Genomic DNA, 13,662 nt, shown 5'->3' on the forward strand with positions numbered 1-13,662 from the left:
TAAGGGGATGAGTTCCCTCTTACAAGGTTAGGCAAGAGACTTACCTCATCTCAGAGCTCACTTTCCGGCCCACAAATTCACTCTAAGGCCTCAACTTAGTGCCGAAAAATCCGAAGCTAGCCAGATATTATATAAATTAATCAATATACACTCAAAACTCTGCCTATCACATTGAGAGAGGAGCACCACCGTCAGTTTGAGCGTATCCAGCAGGGCAGTATGACTGTTACTCAGTATGAGACTCGTTTTGTGGATTTGGCCCGTCATGCTATTCTTCTTCTTCCCACCGAGAGAGAGAGAGAGAGAGAGAGAGAGAGAGAGTGAGGAGGTTTATTAACATACTCGCTCAGCCTATTAGATTGCAGATGTCTTAGGAGACTGGGAGTTAGATTTCTTTTCAGGCGGCTGCTAATGTCGCCAGACGAGTCGAGATTGTTCTTGCTCAGGGAGGTCAGGGGTCTGGCAAGAGACCTCATTATTCTGATTAGTTTAGCGGTGACTTATCTAGAGGCACAGGTACTTTTGGTAGAGGCCATCCTCCCAGACCATTTCATTCAGCACTCCAGGCATCCCACGGTGCCTCAGGTGGTCGTGGCCTTCAGATGTATTATTTCGACCAACTAGACTACAGTGCACCACCAGCTCCTATTAGTGCACCTCCACTCCAGAGTTATCAGGGTAGTTATTCAGGTCGACAGGGTCATGTTCAGGGTCAGCAGTCACAACAGCCGAGGTTATGTTATACTTGTGGTGATCCGAGGCACATTGCTAGATTTTGCCCTCGGGCAACGAGAAGCTCACAACATCAGAGTTCTCGTGCCATGGTTCCGGCACCAGTTGCTGTACCACCTGCTTAGCAAGCCAGAGGCAGGGGTCAGGCAGCTAGAGGTAGAGGCCAGACTGTTAGAGGTGGAGGTCAGGCCGTTAGAGGTGGAGATCAGCCAGCTAGAGGTCGTATCAGCTAGAGGTGGAGACCAGCCAGCCAGCCAGGCCTGAGGCTGACTCTTCTGATGTTGTTATCACAGGTACTGTATCAGTTTGCAGTAGAGATGCTTCAGTTCTATTTGATCCGGTGTCTACTTACTCCTATGTGTCATCCTATTTTGCTTCATATTTGGTTGTGCCCCGTGATTCTTTGAGTGCTCCTGTGTATGTGTCCACACCAGTGTGGGATGCTATTATTGTAGATCGTGTTTATCGTTTGTGTGTGGTCACCATTGGGAGTCTTGAGACTCGTGTAGATCTTTTAGTTCTCGATATAGTTGATTTTGATGTCATACTGGGTATGGATTGGCTGTCACCTTATCATGCTATATTAGATTGTCATGCCAAGACGTTGACCTTAGCTGTGCAGGGGTTGCCACGATTAGAGTGGAGAGGGATTCTTGGCCATTCTGCCAGCAGGGTTATTTCTTATGTGATGGCTCAGCATATGGTCGAGAAGGGGTGTCTAGTTTATTTGGCTTATGTCCGCAATTCTAGTGCAGAGGTTCCTTCCATGGATTCAGTGCCGGTTGTTCGTGAGTTTCCAGAGGTGTTTCCTGCAGACCTGCCGGGGATGCCACCCGATAGGGATATTGATTTCTGCTTTGACTTGGCTCCGGGCACTCGGCCCATTTCCATTCCGCCATACCCCATGGCCCCGCCAGAGTTGAAAGAATTGAATGAATAATTGCAAGATTTGCTTGATAGGTGCTTCATTAGACTTAGTGTCTTGCCTTGGGGTGCACCCATGTTGTTTGTAAAGAAGAAAGATGGATCGGTGAGGATGTGTATAGATTATCGGCAGTTGAACAAAGTCACCATCAAGAACAAGTATCCATTGCCGAGGATTAATGATTTATTTGATCAGCTTCAGGGTGCCAAGGTTTTTTCGAAAATTGATTTGAGATCTGGCTACCATCAATTGAGGATTTGGGCATCCGATATTCCTAAGACAGCTTTTCGGACTCGGTATGGGCATTATGAATTTCTAGTGATGTCATTTGGACTGACCAATGCCCCAGCAACATTCATGGATTTGATGAACCGGGTGTTCAAGCCCTACTTGGATTCCTTTGTGATTGTGTTTATTGATGATATCTTGGTTTACTCACACAGCCGAGAGGAGCACGAGCAGCACCTTTGGATCGTTCTTCAGACTCTGAGAGACAGCCAGTTATATGCTAAGTTCTCAAAATGCGAGTTTTGGTTTAGTTCAGTTGCTTTTTTGGGTCACGTTGTATCAGCAGAGGGTATTCAGGTGGATCCTAGGAAGATTGAGGCAATTCAGAATTGGCCTAGACCCACATCAGCTACAGAGATCCATAGTTTCTTGGGATTGGCAGGTTATTACCGTCAGTTTGTGGAGGGGTTTTCATCTATAGCAACCCCGTTGACCAGATTGACCCAGAAGAGTGCCCCATTCAGGTGGTCAGACGAGTGTGAGGCGAGCTTTCAGAAGCTCAAGGCAACTTTGACTACGACACCGGTATTGGTGTTACCCACATATTCAGTATCTTACACAGTATATTGTGACGCATCTCGTATTGGTCTGGGTGCGATATTGGTGCAGGGTGGCAAGGTTATTGCATATGCTTCATGGCAGCTGAAGGTTCACGAGAAGAATTACCCTGTTCATGATCTAGAGCTAGCAACCATTGTTCACGAGCTGAAGATTTGGAGGCACTATCTTTATGGCGTTCCATGTGAGGCATTCACTGATCATCAGAGCTTGCAGTATTTTTTCAAGCAGAAGGAACTCAATTTGAGGCAGAGAAGGTGGTTGGAGCTATTGTCAAACTATGATATCACCATATTGTATCATCCCGGGAAGGCCAATGTGGTGGCCGATGCTTTGAGTAGAAAGTTAGATAGTATGGGTAGCCTTGCTTATATTATAGTTGGAGAGAGAACCCTTACATTGGATGTTCAAGCTATGGCCAACCAGTTCGTGAGGTTGGATGTTTCTGAGCCTAGCCGTGTTCTAGCTTGTACAGTTTCTCGGTCTTATTTATTTGAGTGCATCAGAGATCGGCAGGATGATGACCCTCATTTACTTGTCCTTAGAGACACAGTGCGGTACGGTGGTTCCAAGTAGGTTACTGTTGGAGATGACGTAGTTTTGAGGATGCATGGCCGTATTTTTGTGCCTAATGTGGATGGACTTTATGAGTTGATTCTTGAAGAGGCCCACAATTCCCGGTATTTTATTCATCCGGGTGCTGCTATGATGTATCAGTACTTATGGCAACATTATTGGTGGAGGAGGATAAAGAAAGACATAGTTGCATATGTAGCTCGGTGCCTAAATTTCCAGCAGGTAAAGTGTGAGCATTAAAGACCTGGTGGTTTACTTCAGAGGTTAGAGATTCCTGAGTAGAAGTGGGAGCGTATCACTAAGGATTTTGTTGTTGGACTCCCACGGACTCAGAGGACGTTCGATGCAGTTTGGGTCATTATGGACAGACTGACCAAGTCAGCGCACTTCATTTCTGTGGCAGTTACCTATTCTTCGGAGCGGTTGACAGAGATTTACATTTGTGAGATCGTCCGTCTTCACGGTGTGCCCGTGTCTATCATTTCTGATCGAGGTACGTAGTTCACTTAGCACTTCTGGAGGGCAGTACAATGTGAGTTGGGTATGGGGGTTGGGTTGAGCACAACATTTCATTCTCAGACGGACGGGCAGTCCGAGCGTACTATTCAGATCTTGGAGCATATGCTCTGCTCATATGTCATAGACTTCGGAGGATCGTGGGATCAATTCTTGCCCCATGTAGAGTTCACCTATAACAACAACTACCAGTCGAGCATTCAGATGGCTCCCTATGGGGCATTATATGGTAGGCGGTGCCGGTCGCCAGTTGGGTGGTTCAAGCCGGGAAAGGCTCGGTTGTTGGGCATAGACTTAGTACATGATGCCTTGGATAAGGTCAAGATTATTCAGGATCGACTTTGCACAGCTCAGTCCAGGCAGAAGAGTTATGCCGACCGTAGAGTTCATGATGTTGCATTCATGGTCGGGGAGAGAGTGTTGCTTCGGGTATCACCCATGAAGGGTGTAATGAGGTTCGGAAAGAAGGGCAAGTTGAGCCCTAGTATATCAGACCTTTTGAGATTCTGGAGAGAGTAGGAGATGTGGATTACATGCTTGCATTTCCACCTAGTTTAGCAGTTGTTCATCCGGTATTTCATGTGTCCATGCTTCGAAAGTATCACGACGATCCGTCCCATGTGTTAAATTTCAGCTCTGTCCAGTTGGATAAGGATTTGACTTACGAGGAGGAGCCGGTGTCTATTCTAGCCCGACAAGTTCGCCAATAGAGATCAAAGAGTTACCCTTTAGTTCGAGTGCGGTGGAGAGGTCAGCCTATTGAGGCAGCTACTTAGGATTCCGAGTCCGATATGCGAAGTAGATATCCCAACCTTTTTGACCAGCCCAGGTACTTTTCTATGTCCGTTCGAGGACGACCAGTTATTTTAGAGGTGGAGAATGTGATGACCCAAAAGGCCATTTTATGTTTTAGAGCTCGATTCTGTGCTCTTAAGCCTTAAAAATCTCATTTCTTACCCTCCTTGATTTGCGTGCACAGTCCGGGCGTATTTCTGGAAAACTTTTATGTTGAAAATTGATGAAAATAAGAATTTTTGCCTTAAAAGTTGATTTTAGTTGACTTCAGTCAATATTTTTAGTAAACGGGCCCGGATTCGTGTTTTGACGGTCCCGGTGGGTACGTATCAAATTATGGGACCTGGGTGTATGCCCGGAATCGAATTCGGAGGTCCCCAGCTCGAGTTATGAATTTTTGAAGAAAATTAAAAGTCTGAAAATTAATTATTTTTAAGAATTGATTGATGTTGGGCATTGTTAGTACCGGGTCCGTATTTTGGTTTCGGAGCCCGGTACAGGTTCATTATTATATTTAAGACTTGTCTGTGAAATTTGGTGAGAAACGGAGTCGATTTGACGTGATTCAAATGTCCAGTTGAGAAGATAGAAATTTTAAAGTATCCTTGAGAATTTTATTTGATTTGGTGCTAAATTCGTAGTTCTAGGTGTTATTTTGGCGATTTGATCGCGCGAACAAGTTCATATGATGTTTTTAGACTTGTGTGCATGTTTGGTTTGGAGTCCCCAGGGCTCGGGTGAGTTTCGGATAGGTCTCAAGATATTTTGGACTTTAGAAAATTTGGTATTTTGCTGCAGCAGGTATTCTGACATGCCCTTCTACACATTTGCGAAGGTACTCTCGCGAACGCGAAGCGATGGGGGCGTTACCCTTCGCGAACGCGACAAGTTCATCGCGAACGCGTAGCGACAAGCTCATCGCGAATGCGTAGTGTTAGGCACTAGGGGGAGTCAGTCTTTCCTTCATCGCGAACGCGAGCAGTATCTCGTGAACTCGAAGGCCGGGGGAGTAGCCTACGTGAACGCGAAAAAGGTCTCGCGAACGCGAAGGCTTGGCAGCCAACACTCTTCGCGAACTCGACAGTGGCCTCACGAACGCGATGCACAATGTCGCCCAGCACTTAACAGAATCCAAAAAATGGGAATTGGCCATTTATTTCATTTTCTCAAAAACCAAACGGACTAGAGGCGATTTTCAAGAGTTATTTTCTTCCCCAAAGTGTTGGTAAGTGATTCTAAACCATTTTCTTTCAATTACCCATTACATTTTATGAATTATCAACCTAAAATCTAGAGTTTTCATTGTAGAATTAGGGGTTAGGGTAGAAACTAGGGATTTCAAAAATTTGGGGATTTAGACCTCAATTTGAGGTCAGATTCCAAAACTAATTATATATTCGGGCTCGGGGGTGAATTGGTAAATGGATTTTGGTCCGAATCTCGGGTTTTGACCAAGCGGGCCCGAGGTCGATTTTTCGATTTTTTGGAGAAAAATTTGGGAAATTTAATTTATGAAATATAATTGATTTCTTTAGCAATATTCGATATTATTGAGTCATTTTTGAATAGATACGAGTGGTTTGGAGGTGAATTCTAAAGGAAAAGCTGTGATTGAGAATTAAGTTGCCTTCGGAGCGAGGTAAGTGTTGTGTCTAATCCTGACTTGAGGGAATTAGAAACCCCGGATTATTTTCTATGTATTCATGTGAGCGGCGTATATGTGAGGTGACGAGTACTTATGCGCCGCCAATTTACCTGTTTTCCCTGATTTCTCCCATTTTTCTTATATTGTCTCTTTCCTATGCCTAATTGTTACATGTTTAGACTAGTGTTGTTAAGTTGATCGTTCTTATCATATTTACAGATTTTCTGGTGATAATTGAGTATTTATTTCAAAGTTGAGGTTTATATTGTGGAACCGAATATTAAAGTAAGGTTTGTACTTGTTATTCTATCTCCTGGTTGTTGTTTATTCATTGCATAATTGTAAGGAAGAGTGTTAATGCACGAAGGGTGATGTCGTGCCATATTGTGAGTGTAAAAGCACGAAGGGTGATGCCGTGCCATATTGTGAGTGTAAAAGAACGAAGGGTGATGTCGTGCCATAATGTGAGTATTAATGCACGAAGGATGATGTCGTGCCATGGTATGAGAGTTAATACATAAAGGGTGATGCCGTGCCGTTTCTATTGATTTTATGGTGGGATTGAGAGTAAAATCACGAAGGGTGATGCCGTGCATTTTTCCTTTACTGTATTCGTTCTCCTGTTGATTCATATTATATTGGTTGTTCCAATTCTCATTCTGCTGTAGCTCTTAACTTCGTATTTCCCCCCTGCATGTATCCCCCTCCCGATAATTCTTGTCTAGCTCTTCCTTACTGTTATTTATATATACACTGTTATATTGTATAGGTTGATTTGTAGGTGCCTTGCCTTAGCCTCATCACTACTTTGTTGAGGTTAGGCTCGACACTTACGGTATATGGGGTCGGTTGTACTGATACTGCACTCTGTACTTTCTGTGCAAATTTTAGTACCGGCTCAGGTTGATCGAGATTTTAGCTGTTGGACCCGTTATCCGGAGACTCAAGTAGATCTGTCGACGTTCATAGACCTTGAAGTCCCCGTCTATCTTTTCAGTTTTACTGTTTCTTTCATCCAACTAGTTGTATTTTTTTCAGACTATTACTTGTAATGAATTCTAGAATGCTCATGAATTGTGACTCTAGATTCGGGTAGTAGTAATTAATGCAGTCTTTATATTATTCCGCACTCATTATATTTCACCTTAGCTAATTTGTTGTTATTTACTGAATGAGATAAGAATTGGTTTAATGATTCTCTAACATTGGCTTGCCTAGCAAGTGAAATATTAGGCGCCATCACGGTTCCGATAGTGGAAATTCCGGGTAGTGACAGTACTGGTATGTTAGGTGCAGTGAGCGGCATGAGAATTTGAGGTTGAGGATCAAGGTTGCAGTTGAGGTCGACAAGAATGTCAAGGGCTCGGATGAGCATGGAAGAATTCAGATGTTTAGAGGAAGCTGGTATTTTTTTAGCATCATCTGAGATCGGTGTCCTGTGTAAGAGGCTCTGTGTACTGAGTTACGGATTCGTGATTTGCTTTACAACATTAGAGTGGCCGGCCATATGGAGGTGCAAATTTGTTACCTGGTGCGAAAGGTTGTGGGGGTGTATCCTACCGGAAGATTGTATAAGTGTGACATGTAGTCACTGGATTGATTAAAGATTTAAAACCAAGTATGAAGATTGTGGTACTATCGCTAATGTGAGAATTTATGCCTGAAAGGGCGCTCGGTTCGTTTGATTGTGGACTGTGGAAGTTTGTTCCAAATTTGACGACTGTTCTTATGTGTCGTGAATAGGTCAGTGTGGGTCCTTCAAAGCCTATTTAGCCAAGCATGGTATGATCAAAATTGGTTTAAGGTCCGTGGATGGATCTAAATGTGAATGTGGGCTCTATATTAGGCCGGATGTGCTCATCTCAGCATCGCATTGTTTTCGGAAGGGTCTTCAGGCCTTGGATGTTATTTCTGTCATCAGCTATTCTGTGTAATCTATATTATACCAGGTGGGTTGTGAGGTGGTTTGATTATTCACATTCATATTGAGATCCCATATAGTTTGTGGTATTATGTGAGCAGGATGGCTCTCGAGATACAGATCATATATCGCACCTTAGTCATGCTTGAGTTTGATAGCGTATGATGCTACCCGTCTCCCCAGGATTTATATTCTGTGCTTGGCATGCTTATGGTTGATATTCAGGCATTTCGTGAGTATAAGCATTACGACTCGATGTGTGTTTTCCTTAGATTATTATGTTTATTGGATTGGGTGGTACGCCGCCACGGGTATCATGGTTGGATCGGGCTGCACGCCGCAATGAAAACATGGTTAGATCGGGTTGCACGCCGCAATAGTATCATGTGTGGATTGGGTTGCACGCTGCAACATTGTGTTATTGAGCATAGTTTCCCATATCTATTATTGCGTGTTTTGCTTCTCATTTCCTGAGGAAGGTTCATAGCATCCTTTCGGTTGTTTAATTAGTTACGTGGGTTGAGTAGTTCTTTCCAAAGTTCATTTCCTTATGAATCACATTTGAGTCCGTAGCTTGTTAGCACATTGTGGCATCATATGATGATTTTGCAGTGTCTGAGGTGTCTTATTTCCTGAGCAGCTTGTACTGGGGTGAGACGCGATTATTGGACCTGGGATCAGTGCGATCAAATTTATATGAAGCATACTAAAGAGTAAATATTGTTATTCAGTCCAGAATGAGGTAATGGTTTTTGTCGGGAGGAGACTCCATAAATTGTAATTCGGCAGGTGGCTATGAGTTCTACACATCTTCTCTGTCGTGGCAGTATTGCGAGAGTTTAAGCAAGGCTTAATTGGTCATGAGGTACACTACGGGCTTCAGTCAGTGGAATTTTTAGCTGATGTGCTTTGGAAAGATTTCCTTGGGCAAGTGAGTTACGTGGTGCATGGTAAGAATTCAGTGAGAGTATACAATCATGTATTGGTACATCGTGTGGTGATTGAAACAATGTTTGTATGTTGGAAGCAGGCCTAGTAGAGAATTTCGGACGTTGGAATTTGGCCATTAGGCTTATTTGCCTAAATAAAGGGGAGGATCTTCAGCTTTGCTCGAGCTAATATGCTCAGCTGGGTTGTGGTAGCATGTGCAGGTGAACGAGGTGTTAAACAGTGATTTCAGACAACTCCAGAATAGTTCTTAGCACGTTCGAGGACGAACGTATGTTTAAATAGGAGAGAATGTAACGACTCGACCAATCGTTTTGAGCCCTAGCGCGTCATTCAGTAGTTTGGGGCCATGAGTAGCTTCACTTCAGGTATTAGGACTTGTACGCGTGGTCGGAATTTAATTTCGGGAAGTTCGGAGTTGATTTGGATAGAAAATTCTAATTTCGAAAGCTTTAAGTTGGAGAAACTGACTAAAGCATGATTTTTGAGTAGACGACCTCGGAATCGGGATTTGAAGGTCCTAACAGGTTCGTATGATGATTTTGGACTTAGGCGTATGTCCGGATCGGATTTTGGATGACCCAGGGATGTTTCGACGCCTATTGTGGAAGGTTGGCGTTTGGAAGAATTTCATAAATTTGAGTTGAAGTGCATTTCAATGATATCGAAATTCGTTTGGGATTCCGAGTTTGGAAATAGCTCCGTATAGTGATTCTGGTGTTGGGAGCGCGTCCGGATGTGGATTTGGAGGTCCGTAGGTCATTTTGGGGTAATTTGGCGAAAGCTAGAAATTTGAAGGCTTTTGAGAAATTTGACCAGGAGTGGACTTTTTGATATCGGGGTCGGATTCCGATTCCGGAAGTTGGAGTAGGTCCATAATGTCGAATGTGACTTGTGTGCAAAATTTGAGGTCAATCGGACATGATTTGATGGGTTTCGACATCGAATGCAGAAGTTTGAAGTTCTAAGGTTTAATAAGTTTGGATTGGGGTGCGATTAATGATTTCGATGTTGTTTAATGTGATCTGAGGACTCGAACAGGCCCGTGTTATGTTGTGGGACTGGTTTGTGTGATTGGACGGGGTCCCGGGGGGCCTCGGGTGTGTTTCGGGATGTATTCGGATCATTTCAGGCTATTTTGGACTGTTGTTGCTGGTATCTGGTTTCCTTCATCATGAACGCGAAGGGTGTCCCGCGATCGCGAAGAGGAATTTGAGGCAGCTGGGTTTTGGCCTTCACGAATGCGAAGCGGAGACCGCGAACGCAGAGGGTTGCCTAAGGAAGCTTTCGTGAACGCGACGCAAGGGTCACAAACGCGAAGAAGAAAAGCAGAGTGGGGGCCTGGAGTAGTTTGGCCTTCGCGAACGTGGAGCTCCAGCCGCGAACGCGAAGCAGTGGTGTGTGCAGCCTTCGCGAACGCGAATAAGGGCCTGGCGTGGGCAGATTATTTTAAAGATGGGGTTTGGCCATTTTCCCTTCATTTTTCATTTGGTTGGGTGATTTTTGGATCTCTTGGGAGGGAGAGTTTCGTCATCTATGTCAAGGTAAGTGATTCCCACCTATTGCAATTTAAATACTTGGATTATATACGGATTTAGGCATGAAAATTTGTAGAAATTTGGGATTTTGAAGAAAAACCTAGAAATTGGTATTCTTGGATTTTGATCACTAATTTGGGCATGAAATTGAGAATAAATTGTATATTTGAGTTCGTGAGGCTATGGGTAATGGTTATCTTCGAAAAGTTTCGAAATCTGGGTACGTGGGCCCTAGGGTGCGTTTATCGACTTTTCGAGCAGAGTTGGAAATTGTTATAAATTGATTAATTATGAGTATTAGAGCATATTTTGATTGGGTTGCATCTTATTTGACTAGTTTTGGAGCGACGGACATCGGTTTGAGTTGTTGGAGCGGCTTTGGAGCCGGTTATGGAATTTCGGAGCGAGGTAAGTCTCCTTTCTAACCTTGTAAGAGGGAATAAACCCCACAGGTGAATTGATTAAATATGTGCTTCTACTTGCAGGGGCTACGTACGCACGAAGTGACGAGAGTCCGTACGTAGCCACTAGCTATGCCTATGTCCGGGTAGTTTTAGATTTACATCCTACCTTGTTGATATTGTTATTTGATTTGTGGTTACTGTTTGCCTTGAAAAGAAGCAAGATTGAAGTTTGCGTATTAATTGTCTTGACGAGAATTTAAATTGAGGAAATCAAGTTTTCAAAAGTTTTCATTTAGACTTCGTATTTTTGAAAAGAAATTTAGGAATATTATAATAACTTAATAAATTTATATTTGACCGCGTCGCATGTATGATCCGCGAGCGGGTAAAAGCTTCAAGTCGAATTGTCTTTATTTTGAAAAGAATCAAGTAAAAGGATTATGATTTACTTATAATTTATATTTGACCGCGTCGCATGTATGATCCGCGAGCGGGGTAATAAATGCATGATTTATTGATAAGTTTATATTTGACTGCATCGCATGTATGACCCGCGAGCGGGGTAATAGATGCATCTATGGTTCGTGCCGTTTGACCCTCGATAGTGCACAATTTATATTTATATGTTGGATCGGTCCGTACGACCTCAGGATGATTTGTGCATGATTGCATTAATTGCTTTGGAAATTTTAATAATTGATACTGCTTTATTGGCCTGAGATATAAATCGTTAAATGATGAAAATGAATTTGGAGAAATTTCTTATTAAGAAAAGAATTGTTTACTTATTTCATGATTTTGGGCTTATAGCCGTTCTACGTGATCCATGCTTAATTAAATCATTGGTATATTAATTATAGCCCATAGTAAGTGTCCGAGTCGACCCCTCGTCACTACTTCTTCGAGATTAGGCGGGATACTTACTGGGTACGCGTTGATTTACGTACTCATGCTACACTTGCTGCACATTATTTTTGTGTGCACACACACACACACACACACACACACATATATATATATATATATATATATATATATATATATATATATATATATATATATATATATATATATATATATATATATATATGTGTGTGTGTGTGTGTGTGTGTGTGTGTGTGTGTATGTGTGTCTATAGGCCTTGTGGGCGTAGAGGCGCGATTATTTCGGGGACTTAGGTGAGTTGCACTCTCTATTATGATCCGCAGCCAGCAGAGTCTCCTTCAGAGTATTTATATTTCTCCTGTCCAAATTTGTATTTCTGTCAGATGTTGTATTTCATTTTACTTCCTAGTTTATGCTCATGCACTTGTGACACCGGGTTTTGGGTGATTATGGGTTGTCCCGTATTGAAATTTTTTGAAAACATTATTAGTTATCTTGTAAATTCCATCTCTTATTATTTAATTGAAGGAAAAATGTGATTTCAAAATATTAAAAACGAGAACCAAATTGAGTATTTATTGTTGGCTTGATTGACAGTGGTGTCCGATGCCATCACGACCTTTGATGGATTTTGGGCCGTGACAACAACATGCAGAGCTAGTCTCCCACATATAAAGACAAAGCTTCTACTGTGTATAACACACAACCAATCAAAAAGGCACCCAACCCGGCTACACAAGGAAGTGTAGAACATGAAACGAGTAATCATAACAAGGAAGTGTAGAACATGAAACGAGTAACCATAAAAAAAATAGGTATCGAGTAGAGGTGTATAAATAAGTGAAATCATGTAGAAAGTGGAGGCATGAAACAAGTAAAGACATAGAGCAAGTGAATACAGGTACTAAGTGAAGGCATGTAACATGTCAAGACATCTAATAAGCAAATCATATAACAAATAGAGGCATGTAATAAGTACGAACTGATAACAAGTAAAGGCATGTATTAGAAGAGGACATGTAGCATATGTAAATCAAGTAATAGCGTGGGAGTAATAATAACATGCAAGGTAAAAACATAGTTATAACAGTAACTTTCCAAATGGGAAACTCAGAGGTAACTACATAAGGAACACAAATGGGAAAGTAACATACAAAATAACAAACATTAATAGAAGCCAAGGTGGAGAGCATATAAGTGTTTAACAAACGGATAATCATAATGAGAATCCAACTTTCAATCTTCTCACACGGTAACAACCAACTGACTAATCTTATTTCACACCACATGGCAATACCCATCGTGCCAACATCATATCAACCGCATAAAAATATCCATCGTGCCAAATATAGCCCCACGACCCCAATCATCCTCTCTTATTACGGATAAAGAAGCTCAAGTAACATAACAATAACATGTATAGGTATAGGTTCGTGATACTACGATCAAGTTAAGTATGAAAAAGAATTAAAAAAAGTACATTAAATCCTTTTTAAGATGTCATATATTCTAGCACGATATCTAACACAACTAGTTAAGTTTATTGATCATCGAATTTAAATGAAGCATAGGTTGAGGGATTACCAAGTTCAACAAAGGCACAAAGAAGCATATAATTCCCCCCCCTCCCAGCATGGAAATCCTGGCACATGCATATACGATCGTCACCTTGTATATGAATCACCACACATGTAGCAAACAATATCATTTAGTAGGAAAAATCCCTCAATAAAGCTAGGCAGGACACTTACCTCATTCCTGAACACAATCAACAATCAACCACGACTTTTCCTTTAGAAGAAGCCTCCAAACCAATTGAATCTATCCAAATATTATTTAAATAATTTAAAACAAGCTTTAGAAAGTACCCACAAATAAAAAAAGTTCGATTTCGATTATAATTGAAAAAGTCAACTTGGGCACACATGGTT

Source organism: Nicotiana tomentosiformis, chromosome 1 (assembly GCF_000390325.3).
Source record: "Nicotiana tomentosiformis chromosome 1, ASM39032v3, whole genome shotgun sequence".
Classification (NCBI taxonomy): Eukaryota; Viridiplantae; Streptophyta; class Magnoliopsida; order Solanales; family Solanaceae; genus Nicotiana; species Nicotiana tomentosiformis.